The sequence below is a fragment of the Furipterus horrens genome, unplaced genomic scaffold (genome assembly GCF_987537825.1).
Source record: "Furipterus horrens unplaced genomic scaffold, mFurHor1.1.pri manual_scaffold_1, whole genome shotgun sequence".
In the NCBI taxonomy this organism is placed as follows: Eukaryota; Metazoa; Chordata; class Mammalia; order Chiroptera; family Furipteridae; genus Furipterus; species Furipterus horrens.
The window spans coordinates 96,834,213-96,861,238 of NW_028327171.1; the positions used below are offsets into that span (position 1 = coordinate 96,834,213).

Consider the following 27,026-nt stretch of genomic DNA (forward strand, 5'->3'; position numbering starts at 1 on the left):
AATCCCAAGGCCTTAAATCCACAGAATCCAATACCCTATTCTCTGAACATAAACCAATCTAAGACTAATGAAAACTTGATAAGATTATTTTTATTTTTATTTTTGCTAATTCCCTTGCCCTATATGTCAGCCTTATCATATACTCTGGAGTCAGCTGGACCTTGTTTTTTCACTTCGTCACTGTGTGACCTTGGGCAAATTGCTTAACTTCTCTGAGCCTCCATTCATTAATTTATAAAATGGGACTAACAACCTTATAGGTATATCTCATCTTTCTCGATAGACTTTAGCCATAGTGAATCACCTTTATGACTACTTATTCTGTCATAAGTTTAATTCCATTTCTTCTTGTTCTATCTTTAGTGATGTCAGAAAGCTGGTGGTCACCATCATTCTTACATATAACTATCATCCAGAGACCTGAGAACAGTTAGTAAATTATTATTCAGTCTCTGAACTTCAGGCTACACAGTGCCAGTTCTTTAACCTTCCTCCCAAGGTCCCATCTGAAAATGTTGAATAATTTTATTTTGCCAATGGTGTCTCTCTCTAAATTATTAACATCTCAGGTTTTAGTGCCCAAACATGAGTCTACTATTTTAACAAGGGCCCACAGAAAGGTTGACCATAGTGAAGATAAAGTTTAATTTATCTAATTTATGCTCAGCTTGGTTGCCCACTGGTATCTTACACACACACACACACATACACACACACACACATACACACACATACACACACACACACACACACATACATTTTGTATGTAAATGTTAAACTAGTCAAATATGAAATAGAAAAGGTCAGTGTTTGTTCCTTTAAGAAGGAAGCCCCATAACTTATTTGTTAAATTTTGTCCCATTTGCGGAGAGAAGAGAAAAAGAAAGAACTACTGAAAGGGACTCTGAAGGAAATCATTAAATTGAGGAGAAAAGCTCTTAAGAAAAGAGCCTTTTTCTGCCCTCTGAACCTCCCTTGCTCCGGTCTGTTCTCCCATGGTGACAGTGCAGCTCATACATCTGTGCTCCACTCGGCCCCTGCTGAGCGGGGCTGGGGTAGGACAGGAAATCGCCACTCAGAAAATAAATGACCTGTCCCTGAGTCTTTTGTTAATGAGTCCAGGGCATAATAAATCAAGGTGACCCAGTCTCAAGAAACACAAGCCTGTTAAAAAACAAAAAACACGAAACCCCCAAGCCCCAGAGGTGAAGAGGAGGAGAAGGGAGAGGGGAGACTGCAGGGAGTCCTTATAAATCACACCCTGACGAAATTAGTGCAGATGTTTTCCCATTTCAGACCCACTCAAGAGGCGGAGAATAGATGCATGTGGACATGAATGGAAGGGGCTCTCTGTTCGGGAAGGAAGACAGGAGACAGCCAGCCAGCTCAGTGGACACGGCCCCTCACCTCGCTCAGTGTCCTTAGGGCTCAGTGTCCTTAGTAAGGCTTTGAGCAGCCCAGGGCTGCATGCTCTTTCTTCGTGTTCTTCCAGCTGCCGCAGTCCTCTGGGCTTTTCCCTCTCATCCAGGGTCTCCCCCTAATCAGCATGGCAGGAGTGACTGGAGCAGACAAAATGCCCAAATCTCCTTGGAGGATAGAACGAAGGGTCTCTAGTCTCAGATAAGGATCTCAGCTTCCTACAGTGGCGGGCCCCTGTGAAAAGAGAAGGCTGGTCAGGTAAATCACAGGCAGGTCCTAGCTTACCGAGTAAACTGCAAGCTCTCTGAGAGCGAAATTTAACAATGGAATAGAAAACATGTCAGATTGGAAATAAATGTTCCAGTATAGGGTAGAGAAATAGGAACTTCCAGATTTAGGGTGCGCTGTAACATGAGACCAGCTATATGCAGAGGGCTTTCACCTAGAGCCACAGCAGCCTGGTGAAATAGAGGGCGTTATCCCTCTACTTTACAAATGCAGAAAGGGAGGCGAAAGGGGTCTAAGGAATAACAAGGAAAGGCATTTGCAATGCACTTTGAAGTTTGTAAAGAGTTCTCAAAAACATCATTTCATTGGGACACACCCTATATGGTAGGTTATACAGGTTGTTTTTCCTTTGCTACAGAAGAGGAAACCTGGGATGAGACATATGAAAAAACTTCTCCAGGTCACGCAGCTAATGTGTGGAAGAACTCCGGTCCACACTCAAGTTCTGGAATCTGTCATCCTTTCTTTTTAACCACAGCTATTTCTCAGGGTCCCATGATGAACATGCACTGATAGGAAAAGGTCACTGGAAAGGGAAAGATAAACTTTGGCCAAGGTGGGAAATAACCAAGGGCCTGTAGTCTCAAGGTCCACAAGTGTTTGGTGTTTAGTGGTAGCTGGAAAGCAGATGAGTGGACAAGAGGAAACTGTAGCCAAAGATTTTTCCCCTTTGTTCCTGCCATATGACCCCATCATTTGGTCATTTCCCTCCCTCCTTATAAGCATGGCCTCTGAGCACTCTATCCTGCTCACCCTCACTTCAAAAGAAACGACATCACGCCAATTGCTTTTAAAAAAAATATTGCCCATGCTAAATTCAACTTCAACTTCCATCATCACCATTACAAGTTGGTATAGCACTTCATATTTTAAAAAATTCTTTCATATCTGTTACTTCCTCTGAATCTCTTAATCGGAGTCATTACTTACCCTTGAAGAAAATGATAGCAGAGTGACTTGCCCACGGTTGTCCCACACATTAGCATAGAGAGCTCCCCCTCTCTGGGATGGCCTCCAAAACTCACAAGTTGCCACATGGCCTTCTCCATCTCAGTTTTTTTCATACTGTCCCAGTTGTGCAATGAGAGATGTCACCTTCTCCCCCAAGGGTTCTCCATACACTTCCTTTTGAAATAAAATAATGAGCTCTGCTTCCTTTTGAAATAAAATAACGAGCATTATGCTCTAATTCAACCATACAAGTATCACCAACCACAACAGGAAGATGCCACAGCAGGCTGCCTAAAATAAACCAAAATGAACCCATAGCTTTTAATTGGCCCAGGACCCAGATCAGCAGGAGAGCAGGCACACCCATGAAAATTAAGACTGTTCAAGTATTTTAAGTCAAACAGCGGCCTTCTACCAAGGGAGAGTGCTGCTTTTGGTTTCCGTCTATTATTTCTTGAGTTTTTTGTTTGTTTTGGTCTGCTTTTTAATTCTGCTCTGTGAGCAAATCATTTCCTATCCTCAGCTGGGTACCCAGAGGGGAGATTGCCAGGATGTGGGCATTTCAATGAATTCTGGCGTATCAGTTTTCTGTTATAGAAGTCAGTCATTAATTCAACAAATATTTTTGAATACCTTCTACATACCAGAGACTATGTTAGGTGGTGAAGAGGATTGAGACCTATGTTTTATATTATCTTTCCCACCAACCTGCTGGGACACTTTGGACAAGACCATTTGTGGACATCAGTTCCTGCCTCTGTAAAGTGAAAGAGGGACTTGGTTGGCCTTTAGGTTCTTTCTACCCCTGCTTTTCTACGTATTGATAGAGTAGGCCTCGGTGTCATGCCTAAGGAGAAGAATAGTGTTTTGTTTTTTAATTCACTGATGCAAAAAAACTGGAAAAAGAGGTAGAAATGGAGACCATATTTTACAAGGAAGTCATACTTTGTGGTCTGGGGGGGGGGGGCATTGAGTTTTAAAAATCCATTATATGTCATAAAAAATTCTCAAATACAAATAAGTGTATCACTTTATACTCTTTTCTGGTACATATTTTATACATCTATAATCAGTTTGTATATAACATTTTTCATTCTTTGTTTAACTAATGTTCTTTTGTATGCACATATATTCTGTATATCATAAAATGTATAGTCTTCTAATTTTTTTAGTGGATAAGAGTAGTCCATCCTATCATACAATAGGTCTGAAATGGTGGGACATTTAAATATGTCCAGTCTTTTTTCTTTTATTAATAGTTCTGGTATAATATTTTCTCTAAATTATTTCCTTTGGACAGTCATTTAAAAAAAAAGAAATTTGGACTTCTGGTCAAGACGGAGGCATAGGTAGACATGCTTCACCTCCTCATACAACCATAGAAAGAATTACAGCCAGATCTCAAAAACAAATAACAACTAGAGCTGTGAGAAAATCGAGCTGTATGGAAGTCCAACAACCAAGGATTAAAAGAAGCCACATCCATCTAGATAGGTAAGAGGGGTGGAGTTGCAGAGACAGGGCAGAGAGGCAGCGTGGCTGAGACAAGTTGTGACAGCAGCAGCAGTGGAACAGATGGTCCCATATTCATGTATGGTGTATAAAAATCGGGAGGGATAACCTGAGAGTGAGTGCTCCCAGTCCAGACAGCACAGCCCACATTCCAGTACTGGTAAGATAAAAAAACATTGCCTTTCACTGTAAAAATTAGTGGGGGTTGGGACAATGGAAGAAACTGCCAGATCTTTTCTGCTTAAAGGGCCCACATGGTCTTAAAATGTTCGCAAACCCCAGGGGATCAACTGGAAGGGCGCCAGTCACATACTGGAAGTGGGTGAAGGGACTAGAAATGGGGTGAGAGCTGAACAAATCACCAGAAGCTGGGCAGGGCCATTATCCCCTCTCCAGGCCCTCCCCCATCACAAACAGAACCACAAAGTGGTGAAGTGGGTGGCCCTGCGCTGGCCATTACCTAAGGCTCCACCCCACACAATTTACAGGTCAAAGCAGCTCTAGATAATCCACAGAAACAAACACAGGGTGCTGCTAAATTGAGGAGACAAAGAAAAATAACCCAAATGAAAGCACAGAACAAAACCCTCCAAAAAGAACTAAATGAAATGGAGATAGCCAACCTATCAGATGCAGAGTTCAAAACATTGGTGATAGGATGCTCAGATAATTCATAGAATATGGCAAAAAAATAAAGGAAGAAATGAAGTTTGCACAAAGTGAAATAAAGAAAAATATACAGGGAACCAACAGTGAAGGAAAGGAAGCTAGGATTCAAATCAATGATTTTGAACAAAAGGAAGAAATAAACATTCAACCAGAACAAAGAGAAGAAACAAGAATGCAAAAAAAAAAAAAAATGAGAAGAGGATTAGGAACATCTGGGGCAACTTTAAACATGCCAACATCTGAATCATAGGGGTGCCAGAAGGAAAAGAAGAGGAGCAAAAAATTGAGACCTTATGTGAAAAAATAATGAAGAAAAACTTCCCTAATTTGGTGAAGGTAATAGACATACAAGTCCAGGAGGCACAGAGTCCCAAACAAGCTAGACCCAAAGAGGACCACACCAAGACACATCATGATTAAAATGCCAAAGTTTCAGAATAAAGAGAGAATCTTAAAAGCAGCAAGAGAAAAGCAGAGAGTTATCTACAAAGGAGTTCCCATAAGACTATCAGCTGATTTCTCAAAAGAAACTTTGCAGGCAAGGAGGGACTGACAAGAAGTATTCAAAGTGATGAAAAACAAGAACCTACAACCAAGATTACTCTATCCAGCAAAGTTATCACTTAGAATGGAAAGGCAGATAAAGTGCTTTCCAGAAAACGTAAAGCTAAAGGAATTCATCATCACCAAGCCATTATTACATGAAATATTAAAAGGACTAATTTAAGAAAAAGAGTAAGATCAAAACTATGAACAATAAAATGACAACAAGCTCAATTAAATTAAACTCAACCCAATTAAAAAAAGGGCAAAGGACCTGAATAGACAGTTCTCCAAAGAGGACATTGAGATGGCCCATAGACATATGAAGAAATGCTCAACATCACTAATCATCAGAGTATTCAGGGAGAATGAGAAAAAAAGGTCAAAACAGCTGAGGTGAGGGGAGGTTCTCACTTCAGAATTTTAAAAATCCACAAAAGAGCCCTGGATGGTGTGGCTCAGTGGATTTAGTGCCCATCTGCAAACAAAAGGGTCCCCAGTTCGATTCCCAGTCAGGCTCATGTTTACGTTGTGGGCCAGGTCCCCAGTTGAAGGTGTGAGAGAGATAATCACACGTTGATGTCTCTCTCCCTCTGTTTCTCCCTCCCTTCCTCTCTCTCTAAAAATAAATAAATAAAATCTTTTTTTTAAATCCACACAAAATAAAGTAGTAAGGTAAGAAGCTACTGGAGAGTCCTTTCAGGTAATGACTTGAAATTTAATGACATGTCAATGACTTGACATTGCCAAAACATTGCACAGGTATTTGACTATGTGTTCTTATCTGCCCCCCTCACTATGGTATGCATTGATACATCAAACCAACTTCAATATTATCACAATTCAACTTAATTGAAGCAAGAATCATTTTCTCAGCTTTAACTGTAATACCCGGCACTGAACTAGTCACTGGGTACACAATAGTGCACAGAACCTGGTCCCTATGTATCCATGTATTGGAACACTATACATCAAGAAAGAGAAATAAACTACTGATATATATATAAACCTCAAAAAGTTCTTCATGCTAAGTGAAAGAAGTGAGATGTAAAGGAATAGATATTGCATGATTCCATTGTTATGAAACACCCAGAAAAAAAGAAATCTATCAGATAGAAAGTAGATTAGTGGTTGCCTGAGGCTGGGGAATGGGCACAAAGGATCTCTTTGGGGTGATGGAATTGATCTAATACTAGACTGTAGTGATGATTGTACAATTCTATAAAAGTACTGAAAAACCATTGAACTGTACACTGAAAATGACTGGATTCTATGTTATTTAAATTATACTTCAATAAAGTTGATTTTTCTTTAAATGGGTAGCTACAATAACCTGTTTACTGTCAAAACAAAGCAAAACATAGTCCCAGAGCAGGCAGACAGTTAGAACACTGTCAGTTAAGGGCTGCCATAGAAGTGAGCTCAGGGGGCTCTCTGGGAGCACTCAAGCACCTAACCCAATCCTGCTGCTCAAGGAAGTTTCCCAGAGGAGATGATGTCTAGCACAAATTGTTCCAGGCAGAATAAATTAGGAGGTGGGAGAGTAGGACAAGCACAACTAAGTCAGTGACAACAGCATTCATGTCTCAGGAGGTAGTATTTAGGCCAATGCCCACCTCGTTTTGTTTAGAAGTTTTCACTGGAAAATGCTCTGCGTATTAATTATAATGACCATCTATCAATTATCTTGACATGAGTCAAGAGCTTTACATTCAGCAACAACAATCCTGCAAGGCAATTACAGATGAAGAAACTGATGCAGAGAGGTGTACTTGCTAGAGGTAACTTCCTTAATATGAACAGCAAAGCTGGAATCTACACATAGATAGGCCTGAAGCTATAACCCAAGTTCTTCTCATTCTACTACTCCTCCATTACAGTTTACATTTAATATTACCCTGTATTGGTTTAAGGTGTACAGCATAGTGGTTAGACAATCATATACTTTACAAAGTGGTCCCGTCAATATTTCAAGTACCCACCTGGCCCCATACATAGTTATTACAATATTACTGACTATATCCACAACCTCCTTTTTAAAACTACACAGGCACAGGACTATTACTGGTTTGAAATTAATGCCCTTGCTGAGAAGGACATAGGTTTCATGGGCCTACTCTAAAGGATTCATAAAACTCACCTGCAAAGAGTTTTGCAAATGCAGTTTGACAGGGCCTCAGAGCCACAGCCTTTGTAATTTATCGCTGTCCCCAGCACACTGCTTTGTCTACAGCAGGCAGGTATTTGAGATGTGTCATTCCCTGTTTAGTTTTGACATGTGAGTAAAATCCAATAATCTTGATTCAAAATAAGTTAAAGGCCGCTTAACAGCCAGCAGGCTTAACAGCTAGAAAATTCAGAAAGGCCACAGAAATCCTGTCTGTAGCACATCATCTTCATCCAAAAATTCTCATTAAATGTCTTTTAATAATAATTTAGGTGATAACATATAGCATTTAAAATGACATGACCAAAACAGAAACATTACTTTTTTTTAAACTGTGCTTAGTTTTTCTCTTTTAGATTTTTTGAGAATTGCCTTTTCCCCTCACCTTTGTCCCAAGTGTATCTACCACTTATGGGAAATTGTTTGTCTGTTTGGGTGAGGCAAAGACACACATTTTTCTCTTGAAAGAACAGACTTTCATTCCTATGAGTAAAATAAATTAGGCCCAGTTTCTCCGTTCATTAATTATGTGAAATAAACAACCTTCCCCTGCTTGGAGAGAAGCACAGGAGACCAGCACACATTTCCTCCTCAGACTCAGGAGAGAGATCACTTAACCATACAGGAGAACGCCTGTGGTCTGGGGAGGACTCGGAGGATTGGAACAGGCAAAGCTCTGTTGCCAGACTTTTGTAAAAGATCCACTGATGGAGACAATCCGGTGATAGAATCCACAGAGGACTGCTGCATTGTGGAGAGGGGGCTAACATTGCCAAAGAGCAACAGAGTGAAAAGTAATTTGCATCCAATTCTGCCCCTCAGGAATATCCATCCAATCCTCAACTCTGAAGACCGAGTATGCAGTCTGGGAAATGCACTACCCCCGATACTTGGTACTTATTTTAGAGTCTTTGAATACATCAGACACATCGCCAGTGGCATGGGGGTGGTAGAAGGAAGGTAATGCATGGTTTCCGATTCAGGTCTATAGTTAGGTTGAACTTACAGGGATATGCAAGGGAATGGAACGTCACCACCACGAATCTACACACAGGAGAAATACACAAAATAAAAGAAAGTTTCACGGTTGGAAATGTGTTTTTTTGTTTTTGTTTTTGCCTTTTAACGCCTAGGACCAATACGCCTGTTCATTATCCCTTCTACTTATTAAGAAAACTGAATTTTATTGGGAGCCACAGCAGTGCTCTCAAACCACTGAACTCCCAGATTCCCCAGCAGCTGGGGAGGCACGTGATCCACTTCTGTCCAATGAGATGTAGGCGGAGCTCGCTGGGCGGGGCTATAAGGCATCCCAGGCTTGGTGTCTTGCACTGTGTCGTTATTTCCAGTCCCGTGGGGAGTGAGGACGCCTCACCCCCCCATTCCCCGCCGCTGTTTTTATCTGACAGGGGCGGCGGAGTGCTGAGTCCGCGAGCGGAAGCGCCGAATCGGCCCAGGCCCAGGCCCTGGATGGTCCTCTGCAAACACCGCACACGTGCTGGACTGCCACCTCCGTGGTTTTTCCTGTGTGGGTGGGGCTTCCTTGCATGCAGCTGAACGTAACTCCTAACTGATAGCAGTTTGAAGTCAGTTAAACTCAGCGATGATTACCTGTGATGTGCCTGGTTTCGGAATACAAAGATGAGACAGGTAAAACCCAGTACTCTCAAAAATTTCACCAACTAGTGCATGAGAGAAGGTACCTAAGCAAACCATTAGTGTAGTGACTATGCGTGTTTTAAAGTGTTACGGAAACAAAGTCATCAATATTAAAGAAGCGAATTACACTAGGGTAAATTGTGTGGAATTAGACGTTATTTCACACCTTATAATACTTGTACACATATAAGTAAATCCGATTAAACCCACTAAATATCCACAATTCATGATATTGATATACTCTGCCAAATCATGAAGTCACAGTTATTTTATGCTCCTGTAAGGACCACTTTACACTTGTTTATTTTCTCTGGTGGGGTCAGAGGACCTCCATGTTTCCTAAGTAAATCTCTCAAACCTTTGTCAATTCCTTACGCACAGGAGAAACCCCCAAGAAGTCCCTGGAAAAATAAACTCAGTCTCAAAGAGCAGTAGTAACTCAAGACAGTTTGGTGTGAGGCACACCCTGAGGTGAGCGCCCCAGTGCAGTAGCATCCGTTTCCTCCTTCAGCACCCATTTCAGCAACTGCTGCTTGTCCCCCTGATTTGTGACCCTCCCCCCCATCTGTGCATTCCTCCTTCCCTATCTACTCCCTTCCTCATTCACCATCATCCCTCTCTAGTTTTCTGGATGACATCCATTCTTCCTACTTTCTCACACTTTCAATCGCTCATCTCCCTTATCCAACCATGAATTTAAAAAAAATGACTTTTCAAAGGTTATTTCCTGCATTTATTAAAGTGTTATCTAAGATTTTAATTATTGAAGGTGATGGTTGGATTAATTGATATTTCACAAAAACAAAAATAAGTTGCTTTAAAATTTTTTTGAAGAGGCAATACATTCACCAGATAGGAAATTTGGGAAGATATAAGTAAAATATCTCTCTTACATTCCCCACCTTGCTGCCTTCTTCAGGGCAACCATCATTACCAGTTTTTTTTGTGTGTGTGTATCCTTGCCGAGCTATTTTATATAAAAGTAAATACGTACAGCTATTTTCTCACTTTGCTCCACAAAAAAGATGGTATATATTGCATACTTTTTTGTATGTCTCTTTTTTCACTTAATATGTCTTAAAATTTTTTTATGTCAGCATATTAAAAAGAATTGTCACTTTTTTAAGTTGGAAATGTTTCTTTGTATAAATGTATCATAATTTAAGTAGCCCCCCTACTGATGGACTTTTAAGTTGTTTCCAACCTTTCATTATTTAAAATAATGATGCATTAAATAACTTTGCATATACATTTCACAGATGCGAGTATATTTTAAGATAAATTCCTAGAGAGAGTCAAATGGTATGAGCACTGTGATTATGGTAAATATTGCCAAATTTCTCTTCATTAAATATATTATTTTACACTTCCACTTACAGTGTATTGGGGTGCTTATTTCCCTAAACTCTCACAAACTTAGTTTATCAAGTTTTTTGGACTTTGTCAATTTGATAGGTGAAAAATTATGTCAGTGTATTTTTAATTAGTTTCTCTTATTATGAATAAGCATGTTCATCTTTCACACATTTCAGAGTTATTCATATAGTCTTTTCCATATTTATATAGTCTTTACTCTTTATTTTATTGGGTTGGTAGGATTTTTATTGAAATTTTTCAAGTTCTGTATTTATTAGTAAAACCATTTGTGAAATAGGAAGCAGATATTTTTCTAGTGTGTCTTTTGATTCTGCTTATCAAGGATTACTACCTTGCCAAGATGTTTAGTTAATATGTAGTCAGATTTATTAACCTTCCCATTTCTGATTTCTAGGTTTTACTTCATACTTAGAAAAGCCTTCTGATGGAATAGGATTTTTTTTTTTTTACCTTCTTAATCATACATTATATTGACAAAGAGTAAGTTGTTTCTTATGTGACTGGTGCAAGTTAGAGAATGATCAGGAATCAAAGTGTATGGGGGCAGGGCACTTGTGAATGGTGAGAATCTGGTTCAAATTCTCTCCACTCCTGATTATGTTGGTAGGTGAGAGGGCTTGGACTTATTTTGACACCCACTCCATCTATTTCTCTGCTGTAGGCGAGTGAATATGCCCAAGGCACCACAGGCTAGGTGTGTGTGAAAGGATTCTAAAATGTTTTAATGACATGTAACTAAACATTTAAATTCTTAAACTCTGCATATCACAATGTTATGCCTTCTGCTGAATATCTAGATGCTGCCTATCTACATAATGTTGTTATTATTGTTACTCCTCAAAGGTAAAAAGATTCTGGCATGGGAGATACAGTAAAACTCATTACAGCTGGGGAAAAAAATCCCCAAATACATTGCAGGGGAGGGGGAATCAACATCCACACTCCTTAGTTGAGCAAGGCTTGACATATGTGTAATGGAGCAGGCACCTATAACAAGTTAGAACCATCCTGCCTCTCTGTCCTGTCTTTCCCGGTCACAACCTCCCTGCCACAGGGTTCCCAGCTATCCTTTTTAGATGAGGCCACTATCCCAGACAGGCACCGGAATAGGAAAAGCTGCCCTCCTGCAGGATTGGAAAGCCTCCATCAGTTAGGAAGGGCAGTTCCTGAGACAGCACCATCTGAGTTTCAGAAGCAACAGCCCCTCTCTTAGTGTCCTTTCAACATCAAAAGAGCAGAGAAGCTGGCCACTTACGAACCGAAACTTGAGTCCAGAGCATCTTGACTTACTTGACGGAGAACCCCTCAGGCTTTAAGGATTTGTCCTTTGATTTTTCTCATTTTTAGGGCATTTGAGATAATGTGCTTACACAAGGTTCTACACTGAGAGGAGTGGTCAGAAGCTGAGCTGTCATTGGGTCATACATGATGGGCTACTCTAAAGATATTAGCCTCAGGCATCACTGCTCCCAGGGCTTGGACTGTAGGGAAATGAATGGTGAAGCTGCTTGTGGTCCAGCAGGACAGAGTGACAGGCAGCCATAGAGATCAGACTTAGGAGATTTAGGTGCCAGGAGGCCAGGTCATCCCAAGTCAGTGTCATGGAGTACATTATGGACATAGGATCTTGGGAGTAGAGTTAGAAGTGGGGGCTGAGGGATAGAGGAGGTTTGTTATAGACATGGTAACAGTTCTGTTTGAGAGCCAATATGGTGGAGGCCTGGAGCTGCTCTTCTGCTGCCCTGCATAGTCACCAGCTGGATATATATAATAAGGTCATTTAACGTTTGGGTATCAGTTACCACAGAGACATGGATAGTCTCATTGGCTTTATGGGAGCCTACCTATTTCTGATTTGGGTAGAAAGAAGAGAGGAGTTTCTTGAGTCATGAGACAGGATTGATGGGTATGAGGCTGTGTCCAATGAAGAAGTAGCTATATACAAGGGAATTCTACAGGCAGGTTCATCTGCTCCCCCTCTGAGTGGGATTCAAGTGGTTTAAAGATATTTTCTGTTTGGAACTATGGCAATGACTTGAGGCTTAAGTGCAATAAGAAGAGATCAAGAACCATTAAAGAAATGGCTCTAAGTTATAGACTAAAAATTTAGTAATTTTTAGTAATTTAGGTAATCAGCCAGACACAAGAGTGGCCATTTATTTATTCAACAACTGCTCACTGAACCTTGTGTTCCAGAGACTGTTTAAGGTACCAGGAAAACAGTCGTGAACAAAACAAAGTGTCTGCTTTCGTGGTACCTATATTCTAATGGAGATGACAGATGATAAACAAGATATATAAATATGTATTTTAATATATATTTATATAATTATGCATTTATATATGTTCTTCCTCCATCACTTAATCTATTTGTCCCCTTCCCTGGCTCTATTAGCACTTATCCCTACTGTTAATAGATAGGTAAATGTTGGAGGAAGAATGCCATTTAGATAAGGGTGGTCATAGAATGCTTTGGTGGTAAGATGTGACATTTGAGCAGAGCCAGAATGAAGGGGGGCGGGGAGAGAGCCATGCAAACACAGAGGGAAAAGTATCCAAGGCAAAGGGCACAGTAGCTCAGAGACAGGTGGGAGTGTGTAGATGGGAGTGTTCAAGGAGGCCCCCATGGCTAGAAACAAGTGAGTAAAGGTGGCATCACAGGGGATAAGACCACAGAGGTTGGAGGGGGTGTCATGGTGCAGATCAGATAGGGCCTTGAGGACCATGGTAAGGATTTAGGAATGTATTCTGAGTGCAGTAAGAGGCTGCTGGAGGATCATATACTCATCAATTTACTGGAAGGCCTGGAAGACACTGTCATCACGTAAGTGTGATTTTCCAGTGCTGTACTTACCTCCTAGCCTGTGAAAAATTGTGTTCCCCAGCCCCAATTACAGGGAAAACAGTTGTGCCCTTCAATTGCTAAGTGTGTAGTTCTGGGCTGCAGAGTAGCCTGAAGAGGGGAGAAAGGCATAAAGGCTGCAAATCGCAGGCCACTTGAGCAAAGCCTCCTCATCTGGATGGTGGTAGCTACAAGTGCAGCCTTATAGGGAGTGGATGCCTTGGCCTCCTACTTGAGTGGGGCCTTACACAAGTAAGTGGCTGTTGCTCCTAACCTCTTCATAGACTAGACCTCTGCTAAGAGATCCTAGGAGGACACCTGCTATGTCCATCTTCTTCCATCTGGGACAAAGTACTGGTAGGCCTTCACAAGCTTCTTCCTTTCATAGGAAATGAGACATCCCCTAAGTCTCCATACGGTTCAAGAATGAGTGTTTATAGGCTCAGTCTGGAAAAACCCACATTCCTCATAAGATTCAAATGCATTAGCAGATATGCACAATGAAGGAACCCAGATTCCAGAAACTGATTTCTTTCACAGATACCCTTCCTTTAAACCTTAGAAAATGCAGGTGGTCCTATTGCTGTTTGTATGTTTTGTTCTGTTTTGTGTTGTGCATGTGTGTTTTTGGCTTATAACATAAATGTTTATGTCCTGCTCATGCTACATGTCCATTGTGGATAGCTATAGATCCATCCTGTCTTCATTCCAGGACTGAGGCTGAAGGCCTAGTCCCTATCTACAACATGCTTATCATCACATCAGAATTATTCTCAACCATTGATAGTTTTTGCAAAACAGCGTACAGCTTCTGTGCTTTCTTTGGTACAGTAAATCCATACTGTCTGCCCAGAATCACTGTCTTGCTCCCATCTCCCTGTTTTGCTTTTATCATAATGCTCTTGAACAAACACACACCCAAGTCATTACAATGCTGTTGAAGACTATTTAATCACCTAGAGCAGCGGTTTTCAACTGGTGTGCCACAAGAATTTTTAAAATGAGCAATACCTGACTATTTAGTTAGGGGCACTGACTTCTTTTCCCTTATATTGTCAAATTTAAAAAATGACAACAGCCAACACATCAATAGCTGTCTTATTTGTCTTGAAACATAAATATACAGGTCATATAATAGCGTTGCATCTTATTGGTCATGTGACATAATAAAGTTGCGTCTGATTGGTTAATTCTTGGTACCAGAAATCGTTATGTACAAATATAGGCTCCTGATTTTTAAATTGAATTCATTGCGGTTACATTGGTTAATAAAATTATATAGGTGTAAGGTATACAATTCTATAATACATCATCTGTATATTGTATGTTCATCACCCCAAGTCATGTCTGTTTCCATCATCATTTATCCTGCCTCTACCCTCCAGCACCTGACTTTTTAAAAAAGTCAATATGGAGCAAAAAGGGTAGGTAATTACTATTATTATTATTTTTTGGTAAATCACCAAAATCATACCTATTTTTTGTCACATTGGCAAGAAATATAAGATATTTTTGCTTATGCCTCAGAATTTTAGTAATTAGTTTATGTGTGCTATGAGATGAAAAAGATTGAAAATCACTGACCTAGAAAAATATACACATAAAAACAGTGTGTTCAGTATAATCTCCTGTCTAACAACTCACTATGTGACAGGGCCTTATAAGTCTCTCCAACAAATATTTTATCATCTTTTTAATTTAAAAAAAAAATTCTTTTTTATTGTTGTTCTGTTACAGTTGTCCCAATTTTCCCCCATTGTTCTCCCCTGCCCCTTACCCCCCTCCCCCCACAGTCAATCCCTGCCCTGTGGTCCATGTCCATGGGTCATTTACATTAGTTCCTTGACTAGACCCTTCCCCTTCTTCCCCCCACTTACTCCCTCCCCCTCACCTCTGGTCACTGTCAGTTTGTTTCTTGTTTCCATGCCCCTGGTTCTATTTTGCTCGTTTGTTTGTTTTATTCATCAGGTTCCTGTTGTAAGTGAGATCATATGGTATTTGTCTTTCGCCACCTGGCTCATTTCACTTAGCATAATACTCTCTAGTTCCATCCATGCTGTTGCAAAAGGTAAGAGATCCTTTTTTCTTTCCGCTGCATAGTATTCCATTGTGAAAATGTACCACAATTTTTTGATCCGCTCCTCTACTGATGGACACTTCGGCTGTTTACAGCACTTGGCTATTGTAAATAATGCTGCTGTATGAAAGAGGATGGTCAACATCACAAGCCATCCAGCAAATCTTTTAAATAGGGCATGTGCTTGTAGTAAACTTTCACAGACTGATCTCCTGACCCACTGACCGACCTTTTCTTAGGCACCAGCACATGGCTTAGAATCATTCACACCAAGATCACAGAATTGCAAGGGTTTTCAGAAATGTTATTCCCTGATTGCCCACTCAACATACGACTCTCCTTGCTGTGTCCATGACTGAGGCTCCCCTAGTCTCTGCTTAATCATGTCCAACACAGGGACCACAGTTTTGAGAGACCAGCCATTGGTGGATAATGGCCTTAGTTAAGAAGGGCCATTTTATGGAGAGGAAGGATCCATCCCCATATAACTCCCACTCTCAGATCCTTGCTCCAAGATCTATGGCACATCACAGTTTTAAGGTCTCATCTCTTGGGAAATAAAAGGTGGTGTAAGATAAATAATTGTTCACATTGTTTGTTTTTCTGTTGTTTAAGAGTTTCTTTTAGTTCATCTTAGATTTTTTATTTTTTCTGTGTGATTGGCACTACTCAAAGATTTCCCTTGTTCTCTATTTCCTTCTCCTTATGTCTGAGGTCTTTCCCTCCTAGGTGAAACATCATAAGCTTATTTCTTCTCACTTTTTTCTGGCCACCCTCTTTGGCAGCCATCCCTGTCTTTTATTTCCTACCCTATAGGTAACTGGTTTTCTTTGACTTTTACCCTCTTATTTCCATCACCATTTTTCTTTTCTTCATCAGCACTTCTTATTGTCTTTCCATTTCAGGGTCATATGTGAATTTGCCCCTCCACATGTAAATCGAAATAAAAGCAGTACCTAACTATAAAATAAGTTTATGGGAGAACAAATTGTTGTTTTTTTTCAGATTTTCACAATGATGTTATTTTATATTAGTGCTTTTTTGCATGTTAATTGTAAAATACATACAACATAAAATTTACCAATTTAAAATGCACAGCTCAGTAACATTAAGTACATTCACAATACTGTGCAGCCATTGCCACTATCTAGTATCAGAAATTTAGCAACACCCCAAATGAAAACTCCATGTCCATTAAGCAGTCATTCCCCATTCTGCCCTGTCCCCTCTCAGCCTCCAGTAACAACTAAACTGGATTCTGTCACTATAGATTTGCCATTTCTGTATAATTCATATAAATGGAATGATACAATATGTGGCCTTTTGTGTCTGGCTTCTTTAACTTTACATAATGTTTTCAAAGTTCATCAGTTCTATAGCTTGCATCAGTTCTTCATTTCTTTTTATGGCTGGATAATGTTCCTTTATATGCAAATACCACATTTTGTTTATCAGTGCTTAATTTCTTTTTATGGCTGGATAATGTTCCTCTATATGCAAATACCACATTTTGTTTATCAGTGCTTAATTTCTTTTTATGGCTGGATAATGTTCCTCTATATGCAAATACCACATTTTGTTTATCAGTGCTTAATTTCTTTTTATGGCTGGATAATATTCCACTATATGAATATACCACATTTTGTTTATTAGTCATGAGTTGATGGATTTGGGGGTTGTCTTCACCTTTTAGTGATTGTGAACAGTGCTGCTATGAACATTTGTGTATAAGTTTTTGCTTGAACATGAATGCCTTTTTTGAAGTATTTTTTTCTCTAAAACATAGGCTTGTTTATTTGTCTCTTGGTAGTGTAAGGGTGGGGGCTGTACCACTGCTTTGCAAATGCCTAAGCAAAGCTCAGCCTATCCACCCCTGTTCTTGTGCCTCTTGTTAATCTCTTCCGCTATTTTCTTTACTCTCTCTTCCCTGCACAAATTTGCATGGATATGCGGGTTCTCCCCCACTCAAACACTTTGGAATTCATATTGGCAAATTGATTTCCTCCTTCTTTAGAGGTGATATTTTTAAAATAAATACAATGAATGTGTCCAATTCAGAAAGGCCTTAGGCCTCAGTTCTCAGCCCCTCCCTTAACAAGGCCCCTTTCCAACTCAATTCCAGGAAAGCCAGCTCCAGAAGCTCAAGCCAGGAGAGGCCCTTCTTCAGGCCTCACCTCATAAAGCCAAGGTGTGTCTGGGCCCCTCCACTCTGTCCGGCTTGGAACTTGAGCCTTCACTCACTGGCTCCTGTCAGAGTTCAGTGCTCCCTGCCTAGCCCTTGAAAGCTGGGGGCTGGGGAGGAGAGAGAGGTGTCAGGTTACTGCTTGCAAAAAGGAGTGGTTCTGGCCTGACTGACGCTCCCCAAGTACAGTGTCACTGTGAGCGACCACTCGGGGTCATATCACAAAATACAGTCTGATTATCTTGCCTCAGAGATACAGATGCCACCTTCTTACTGGGTTTGCCTCTCTTCCCCCTCCTCCACCTCTCCTGCCTTCCTAGATCTGTTTTTCTGCTGAGTTGCCCCAGTAGGCTCTATAGTTCTCTCCTGTCCCTTTGATTCCCTCCCCCTCCTTTCATCCCCCAAACCTTTTTTATCCACTCCCTGTCTTCTTGCCTTTTTCAGTGTGTCTTTTGGATCTGTTTCCTTTGACACTGGTCCCAGGCCTATTGCCAAGTTTCAGACCCATTAGTGAGGTGCCTTGCTGACTGAAACACAAATCAAGACTGATCCGGGTACAATTAACAGCTGCTCACACCTCATCTGGAAAGCATTAGCCAGCACTGAGAGTGCAGGGAGGGGAACAGGAGGGAAATATTGATGCCAAACAGAATAGATCTTCTATTTTAGAACATGAAAGGATCCTGACCCAGTAGATGCATAACTGAAAATAAGATACAAATAGACAAATCAGCCCCCATAAGTTGCAAAGATGAATGGCCTGTTAACTGACCTTAGGTATCCTTCAGCATCTATGCAAGAGATGTGGACTCCTCCACATTTGACTCAGGTGTATAACTATCATCCAGGAAAAGCAGTGTCTCTTCCATTTAATCCAGATATTTGAACACTTGTGTAATCCAAGAGTTCTGTTCTCTTGCTGCATACTGTGTTAACTTAGCACTGCTCCTAGAAATCTAATGTGCATTAAGAATTGCCTGGAATTAAGTTAAAAATGCAGATTCTAATTCACTAGGACTAGGGAGGAGCCTGAGATTCTGAATTTATAACAAGCAGGCAGGTGGAGCAAACTTTAAGGGTCTGGGACAATTCAACTCATAATTGGTGAAATACCCCTTCTGGAGGCATCTCTCAGTACCCCATCCCTCTCCTTTTTAGCACTCACAATTACCATTAGGGATAAATGATGTAATTAGCTGTTTGATGCCTATCTTCCCAACTCAAGGGCAAGGACCGGGCCTGTCTGGTTTAACTCTGTATTCCGCCTACTAGCCCAGTGTGTTGAATATAGTAGGTGTTTCATAAACATTTCACAAGTGAACTTTCACAAGTGTATGAGCCAGCTTAGTCTTCAAGGCCCATCAAAATTCTCTTCTCTTTCAGAGTCTCTTTCTAATCCAGCATTCATTCCTTATCTATGCTGCCAGGAGGCATTTGATAATTTCCCATGTGTGTTAGCCCCTCAGCTGGATCATTAGCTACTTGAAATTGGGACTTTGTCTTCTGAGTTTCTGAACTTTTTATAGGCCCTCTTCTCCACGTTCCCCCTGCCCTCAATCTTAAAACTGCCTTGCTCTAGGGGGCATTTAATGCTAGTTGATTGATTGAGAGACCCTAGGACGATGCCAAGTTCTATTTAGACCTCAAGTATTATGCCCAAGGAGTAGCTGAATTTTGGTTTGGACCAAAGCCAAGATTTTACATGCCCTAATGGAAAAACCTTTACTATTACCTAACACATTTGTGGGGTGGGAAGGCTAAGACATTATGTGTGTACAAAGGCAAGCGGTATAATATTGTGAGGCTCCCAAAGCAGTTGTAAATCAGGCCGCTCCAGAGGGTTGGCCACATGGCTGTGACCATTACCTCACTCCCATTTTCTCCCCTGAAACTGATGGTTCACATTGCAGGGCTTCACTTGTGAGGCATGGAGGCTGTTCTCATCCAGGGTTGGGCAGACCATTTGTCTTGGAAATACAGAAAACTGGCTTACAGCATTCTGCCATAGATAGGAGAACTTGGTTTTGTTTGGAATTCATCAAATGTCCTGTTTTTCAAACATTCAGGGTTTCATGAAACCCAATATGCCTTTTGTGAAGCACTTTCCTCCCATAATCTTAAAACACGTGTGTATTTTAAGGGACATTTAATGCACATGCTTTTAATTTACTTACCCTTAAATCTTCAAAATATTGTTATGCAAGATCTGTTTGATGTCTGAGAAACTTTATGAGTATTATTTGGAAATTTAAAAACCTTGCTTTCAGGATTAAAAACAGGAAGTTGTGTTTTTCCAAAAGCACATTGCCTTTAACACAACAAGATTTGTGGGCCTTTCCAGAATCTGATTTTGCAGGCTCAAGGGGTTCAAAGTCAGCACAGCCCAAGCTTCCATTCCTTTTGCTTTGGTGAATCAAAGGATAGCTTGAAGTCCCAGGCTTGGCAGACTCAGGCTGCTACACTTCATTGGAATCTGTGACCCTTCAATACCCAACGGTGACAAAGCTTAATCTGTCTGGAGGCTCCCAAGCATATTTTACAACAAATACTCCAGATGCCTGTTCAATGGGTATTCCTACAAAATGCCTGGTGGTGCCCTGATTATCTTCTTAAACAGATAAAACATAAATCCTGGGGTGTTAGAGACAACTTTTGAAGTTTGAAAGTACCTGGCAAAGAAAATCCACCAGAATGCAGCTCAAAGATGTAGTTCTGCGGGCTGGATTTTCAGTAATCTGATTGCTGTCAGGGTGGGGCATGAGGCAGGGAGTGTAGGATGGTGCATGTTGCCTTGTAAGGCCTTGTCCAAAATTGGCCCTGGAAACTGAGAGATACCACTTTGGTTTCTGAGTTCTGATTCATATACAGGTGAAATGATAAAATGAGTGAGTGGGTGAGTTCCAAAGCAATGCTGGTGTACACACACACACACACACACACACACACACACACACGTCCTCTATAGACACAATGAGTGAGTGAGCAATAGAGAATATAAGATAGTCTGATGAAAGAAAAACTACAGGGTACCTAACACACACAAAAAACTTAATGAACAGTTGTTGAATGAGGAGTGACAGCATGTTGCTGAGAGTACGTAACAGGAAATCTGGAACCATGACTGTTAGCTCTCAGATAATAGGTTCACCTGTTCCAACCTGGGGATATGGAAGTTTGGGGTTATGGGGGAATAGAAGATGGTTGCTGGGCAGGTAGCAATAACTAAAACAAGTCACGAGAAGCAGGGCCATAGGGAGGCCCTTGTACCCCAGGTCACTTGGCCTGTCTCCCCATTGTTTTCCCTCTTCTGCAACCTTGGAGCCCAGCTAAAAAGAGCGGAGTCCTGCCTGGGGAATTAGTCCCTCAGGATGGTATTCTGCATCTGAGCGAACCACTCAAACATCACTGAGGGCCTGCCATCTATCAAGCATGTTACAGCTGTCTCAGAGCCACAATGGTGGCTAAGATGCAGATGCCACCCCCCAGAGAGTTCACAGTCTGGCAAAGGAGAGTGGCCAGCTTCCTTCTTGCTGAAGATTCAAGGAAGTGGGAATGGAAATGACAGGACAGAAGGAGAGGTGAGTAAGGGGTGGAATCAACAGCACTAAGCCCTTAGCAGATGTCAGGGGCAAAGGAAAGGGCAGCATTAAGGACGCCATTCAAGTTTCGTGATACTATCAGAATTGGAGATTACAGAAGAGAAAAGCATTTGAGATTGAAGGAGCCAGGGCCAGTTTGGAACCTATCTGCTGGGTCTGATGGCATATCTCTGTGAAATGTCACTAGGGAGGCCTTTCTTTTTTCATTTTGGGAGAAAATAATAGCTGCCTAGAAAGATCATACACCAGCAGCAAAATGAAGAGAATGAGGTGAGAGAGCATGAGAGCCATTGTTGTGGGGGCTTCTTTCTCGTGTGCTGTGCCAGTCAGAGACTAGCAGAAACAGCTGGCTATCTTGACCTGAGCATGTCCAGATCAGAACTAGCACATACCATTCTGTCTCACTTTTTTACTCTAAGTGTTCTCAAAGTGAAAAAAAAAAAGTAATTTTGTCACTGGAAAGGGACTGAGACTGAGGTAGGTCTGCCCTGGCACACTCTGGAATGTGTAGGTTCTTGACTTTGTGCAGGAAGTTTCATGAGATGAGTTCTGGTGATTTTGAGAGTATGTTTATTAAAGCTGGGGACAGTGAAACAAAGGAAGGGCTTATGGTAGAAGAGGCAAGATCATAATGACAGGAGTGAGTCTAGGTGGAGCTGCCTTGGCCCTTTGGAAACGTGAGGAGGAGTTGAGCCTAGGTGTAGCCCTCTAGAAAGAACATCACAGAGACATAAGAAGTGACCCAGCTGAGCCGCGTGAACTCAGGAAACAAGTTACAGAGCAAAAGGAAGGCCCTTAGAGTGAGTGAGGTTCAGGGGGTTAGCCCAGAATGAGCTGCTGCTTCCCACTGCTCCCCTGGTTGCAAGTTTCCTGGGAACCTTTAGAGCTTAGGAGAAAGAAAGCAAAGATACACAACCAAGGAAAGAAGGGGAGGCACAGGTGTGCTCCACAGAGCGTGTGCACTGAGTCCTTTGTCTTAAGGGTTTTATCTGTTTCCTAAGGCAGAAATTTTAGGGGAACGTCTCAGGGGAGGATCTCAATAGAATGTTCTTCAGCTTTCTGAGTGTGTCCTTTTATATGCTGATTTATCAAAATGAGCATGTGGATAGATCAGGGTCATTCTCTGGTCAGCTTCACCTTCAAAGAATGTTACCAAAGGAGAGGACCACATGGATGCAGGTCTGCTCCAGCATGGTCTGGAATGTGTAAACCATTTGCTCCTAAGTGTCTTTGGTTGAGGAAGATAAGACCTTTTGATTTATTATCTGGCTATAAATTTCTCAGCCATTTAACTCTCTCAGTTTCCCCATTCCACTTGCCAAGGAATTTTCCTGGCTTCTTACTATCCTGCCTGAATCCCACACCCCAATAAACTGGATCAGATGTGTGCTTCAGTGGATAGTGGTGAATCTAATACATATGGAAAATTGTATTCAGAAATGCCTGACTCTAGCACTTCAATTCCATGGCACACATGGAAAGAATTGAAGAGATAGCCAAACTTACAAATATTCTGCCCACACTGTGTAATATGGCATCCTGATGCATTTTGGAAACTGAAGAGCAACATGGTGGAAAAAAACCTCTGCACAGTTAAACATGGACACCTTGAAAATGGACCAAGTTTTTACAATATTTCCATTTCATTAAGGACTTGGCCAATTCCATCATATTCTGATTAGAAGTCAGAGATTCTCACCTCTGGCTATCTAGAATGCTTTGGAAAATTCATTGTTTTACAGAGTATATGTTCCAGAGAGCAAAGGGTTCACTCCTTTAAGTGCCAAAACTTTATTTCAGTGATTTTGAATGATGTTTTCCCCAAAGGCATATACTTTTTCTTAACTTCTTAAATGTGAACTTAATTTCACTTCAGGAATCTCAATTTAAAATTATGCTATAATAAGAGAAATACTAGACTATAAGTTTTTTGAGAAATGAGTGCATGCAAAAACTGGTGAAAACCAAATAAGGTCTGGGATGGCATTGTACCAATGGTGATTTCCTTGCTTTGATAACGGATTGTGCTTATGTAAGATGATGTCATTGGGGGAAGCTGGGAGAAGGGTACATAGGAACTATTTTGGCAGCTTCTTGTGAGTGTAAAATCATTTAAAATAAAATTTAGGGTTTTTTAAGTACCCTGAAATTTTCTTTCAATTATCAAGTGGGTGAATAGAAGAAGAAAGAAAGAAAGGAAAGAAAAAGGGAAGGGAGGAGAAGGAGGAAGAGACTCAGGACCTTTAGAGATCTAAAAAAACTATACGGGAGAGAGTGTGGCATATCAGACACCTGGAGGCTGTAAATGTGTGCAGGCTCTGAGATTATTCCCCCTTCCTACCTTTGTGACAGTTTTCTTAAATTCTGTGGACTAGCAAGTTTACTTCTATGATATCAGGCATAAAAATACACACTGCAGAGGACTGCTATATAGATTAAATGGTATGCCCAATATACCCAATAGAATATCTATCACTCAATGGGTACTCAATAAATTGCCTTATTCTAAATGCCCCTGAATAATGCGTGGTTATAATTCTTACATCTTATTTCTGTAGTTCTGGTTGCTAATCATCAGAGTTCACCTCTCACACTTTAATGCTCTCCACATGCTTCCTTGTTTAGTTTGTTCCTCTCATTTTCTGTGGGCTTGATATAGTTCTATATACAATATTAAAGAGGCGCAAAATAAGAATCTCATCTGTGAATAAAGTTTTTGTTTCTCAGCCCACAGACGCTAATTTTAGCTGCTCAGAAACCTTTTTCTTTTGCCTTTCTAGTCTTGTGCTGAGTTCCAGATGAATGAGGTTCTTAGATCTGAGTTGCATTTAGATGAGGCAATGATATTAATGAAAATAACAATTGCCATCATTTATTGATCATTATAATGCTAACCATGCTGGTGTTTTACATTCATTATCTCATTCTCACCGCCACTCTATGAGGTAACTATTTTAATCTCTACACTGGAGATGAAGAATTTCACCCCTTGTCCAAGGTCCCAGAGCTAATTATCTGCAGAGCTGATATCTCAAGACCCTGCTAACTCTAGAGCTTAGGCTCCTATCATGAAAGATACTGTAATAGTTTCCTATTCCTTCATTGCAATCGAAAATGCTTTTAAATGACTCCAGACCTTAAAGTGTGGGAGCTATGTTTCTCCAATGAAAGAGGTAAAAAGGGAGTAAGAAGAAGAGGAAGGGAGGAAAAGAAAGTATTTTTTTAAAAACCTCAAGAAGACAACAGTCCTGGAAACAGCAATATTTTATACTGTAGATACTTAATAAATATTGAGTGTTTCAGCAAAAACAACAGGATTTCCTCAAACTGCCTAAAGTAAGAAAACTTTCTTATAGGAGATTTCTCCCTTCTATGTCCTGAGACTCCTCATCTCCAATTCTTACTCTACTTCTTAATGCATGGCTGGCAGAGCCAGTCAGGAAACATCCTCTCTCAGAACAGGAAGCAGTAGGATTTGAATTACATAATTTCCCTTTACAGGCAATCTCTTAGGAATTGTCTACCTTACATTTTGAAGAATTCCTGTGTTTGGTGACTGAACATCTAAAGAAATACTAACGATCTTGCCATCAAGTCTGTAGGTGTTCAGTGCCCGCCTACTTAAGCTCACAATGGCAGCCATGTAGATAGACACAAAAAAGAAAGAGTTGCAGAGAAGGTGCAAGGTGCATCAGGAGGCGCGGCGAGAATGTGCCTGCTCTATCAGGGAGCAGGGGCCAACATCCAGCAAGGTTGTAGACCAGCTGTAAAGTCAGAAGAGTCTTTTAAACAGAAAAGCTTGCTGGTCCTTGGCACATATTTTGCAATGGATTGTGGTGTAAGGGATGTTTGGAACAACTGTAAACAGGAACTGCTGTGCCCTTATTAGGAATAAGCTCTTCTCCAGGCAGTGAAGTGGCTTTTGAGGCTCTGCTTGCAACCTCCTTCCTCCCTTCTGGCCCCAGCCTATCCTCTCCATTGGTCCTATAGGATCCCATTGAGGCTGTACTCTGGTTGCTCTTGAAGATTGCTGCCCAGCAGGGCTCAAGAAAAGAAAAAATCCAGCGATTCCATCTGGCCTAGCTGCTCACAAGAGCTGTTTATTCCCAACAACACTAAGCCTAGTGTAGCCCTCCTCCCTACAGGGTGGCCTTAAGAGCTGTCCAGCAGGCCTGGCAAAGTTTGTCCAAGCCAGAACACTGGGCAGGACTTCAGGGGATGGATCTGGGTGCTCAGCAGCTTGGATCTGGAGAGGCAGGAGCTCAAAAGAAGGCAGGGGCTATGGAAAAAGCAGATGGGTATACATCAGCTACCCTTCAGGGAAGGGCAGATGAACCCTGAAGCCTCAAGGCCAGAAGTCATAACTTAAAAGTTGCTTTGTTCCACTATCATCTGTACAGAAGTGATTAAAAGTGTAGGCTGTGACAACAAGCAGTATGGGTGAGAATTCTGGCTCTGCTTCTTTCTACATGTATCTCACTGGAAATTAAAATAAGACTTAGCAAGCAGCTGAATTAAGAGGAAACAAAGAGTCTTTTAAATGTCTAGGCATAGGTCAGACTGCCTTGGAGGAGGTGATGGTCATTTATAAAAATTTGGGATTGAGGAGGCTGAGCAAATTTGAAAATGAATATAAAGCCAATTTTTTACATTTTGAGCTTTAATTGCTAATGAAATAATCAAATGAAGGTGCCAGTAGGAATTAGAAAAACAGGACTGGAGTTTAGGAGAGAGGTTGAACTAGATTTTCTTCATCATTGATCTATGCATGACCCTCTTTTATTTATTTTACCTTTAATAACTATGAACCTATCCAAGTGCTCATCCATATCCTGTCCTTCCGCCTCAGAGGACACCATGGTCCAGATTTCTATGTCTATAATTTCTTCAGTTTTCTGTTTTATTACATATATATACTTTTCAAAAAAGTTAATTGATTGATTTTGCTTGTTTTTTAACTTTATAAAGAGGCTGTGCTATAATTTTTGTTGGAACTGGCTTTTATCACTCAACATTATGTCACTAACATTCCTACTGTTATGTGTGGCTGAATATCATTACTGTATAATATTTCATTGTGTGAAAATACACAATTATCTATTGTCATTGGGCAGCTGAGTTGTTTCTAGTTTGGGTTTTGTTTTTTTTTTTTTTCCTATTCTGAACAGTGAGCTTTGAACATCTTTTCACATGTTTCCTGGTACATATATGTAATAGTTACTCTTGGGCTTATCCTTAGGAGTGGAATTGCTGGGTCATAAAGTATACAAATGTTAACACTTCAAGATAAGGCCTAAATGTTTTTCCAAGTAGTTGTGCCAATGAGACAAAGATGTGAGAGGTATAACTAGGGAGGTGACTGTTGAAGTCGTGTAAGTAGATGCATTTGTCCAGGGAGACCATTTAAAGCAAGAAAAAGAAAAGACTGAGGTCTAATGCTTAGAAACATCTACATTCAAGTATGTACTGGAGAAAGAAGAGCCAATGAAAGAGAAAGAAATGGTCAGAGGAGAGGGAGCACAACTAGGAGAGAAGGTGGTTGAGCATGCCAAGGGATAAGAGTTTCTTGAAAACTGGGGAAATCAGGATCAAAGGATGCTACAAAAATGGTTTGAGAAGGATCAATATTGGGAAAAGGTCAGTGATCTTTAAGCTGTTTTTGGCTTGTTGACTATGATGGTGCAAGCAACGTGTCAAGGAATTTACAGGTGGGCATGACGTAGGGAGTGGTAAAGAGAAAT

At 40.8% G+C, this 27,026-nt stretch overlaps 1 long non-coding RNA gene across 1 annotated transcript in view; it reads right to left on the minus strand.

Moving 5' to 3' along the window:
• Positions 1 to 1,450: 1,450 nt before the first annotated feature.
• The window catches only part of LOC150021550 (uncharacterized), a 55,483-nt gene continuing 29,907 nt past the window's right edge, over positions 1,451 to 27,026 (minus strand). The window contains exon 3 of the long non-coding RNA XR_016511144.1: positions 1,451 to 1,653. This is a non-coding gene — a long non-coding RNA (uncharacterized LOC150021550). The remainder of the gene's footprint in view (positions 1,654 to 27,026) is intronic.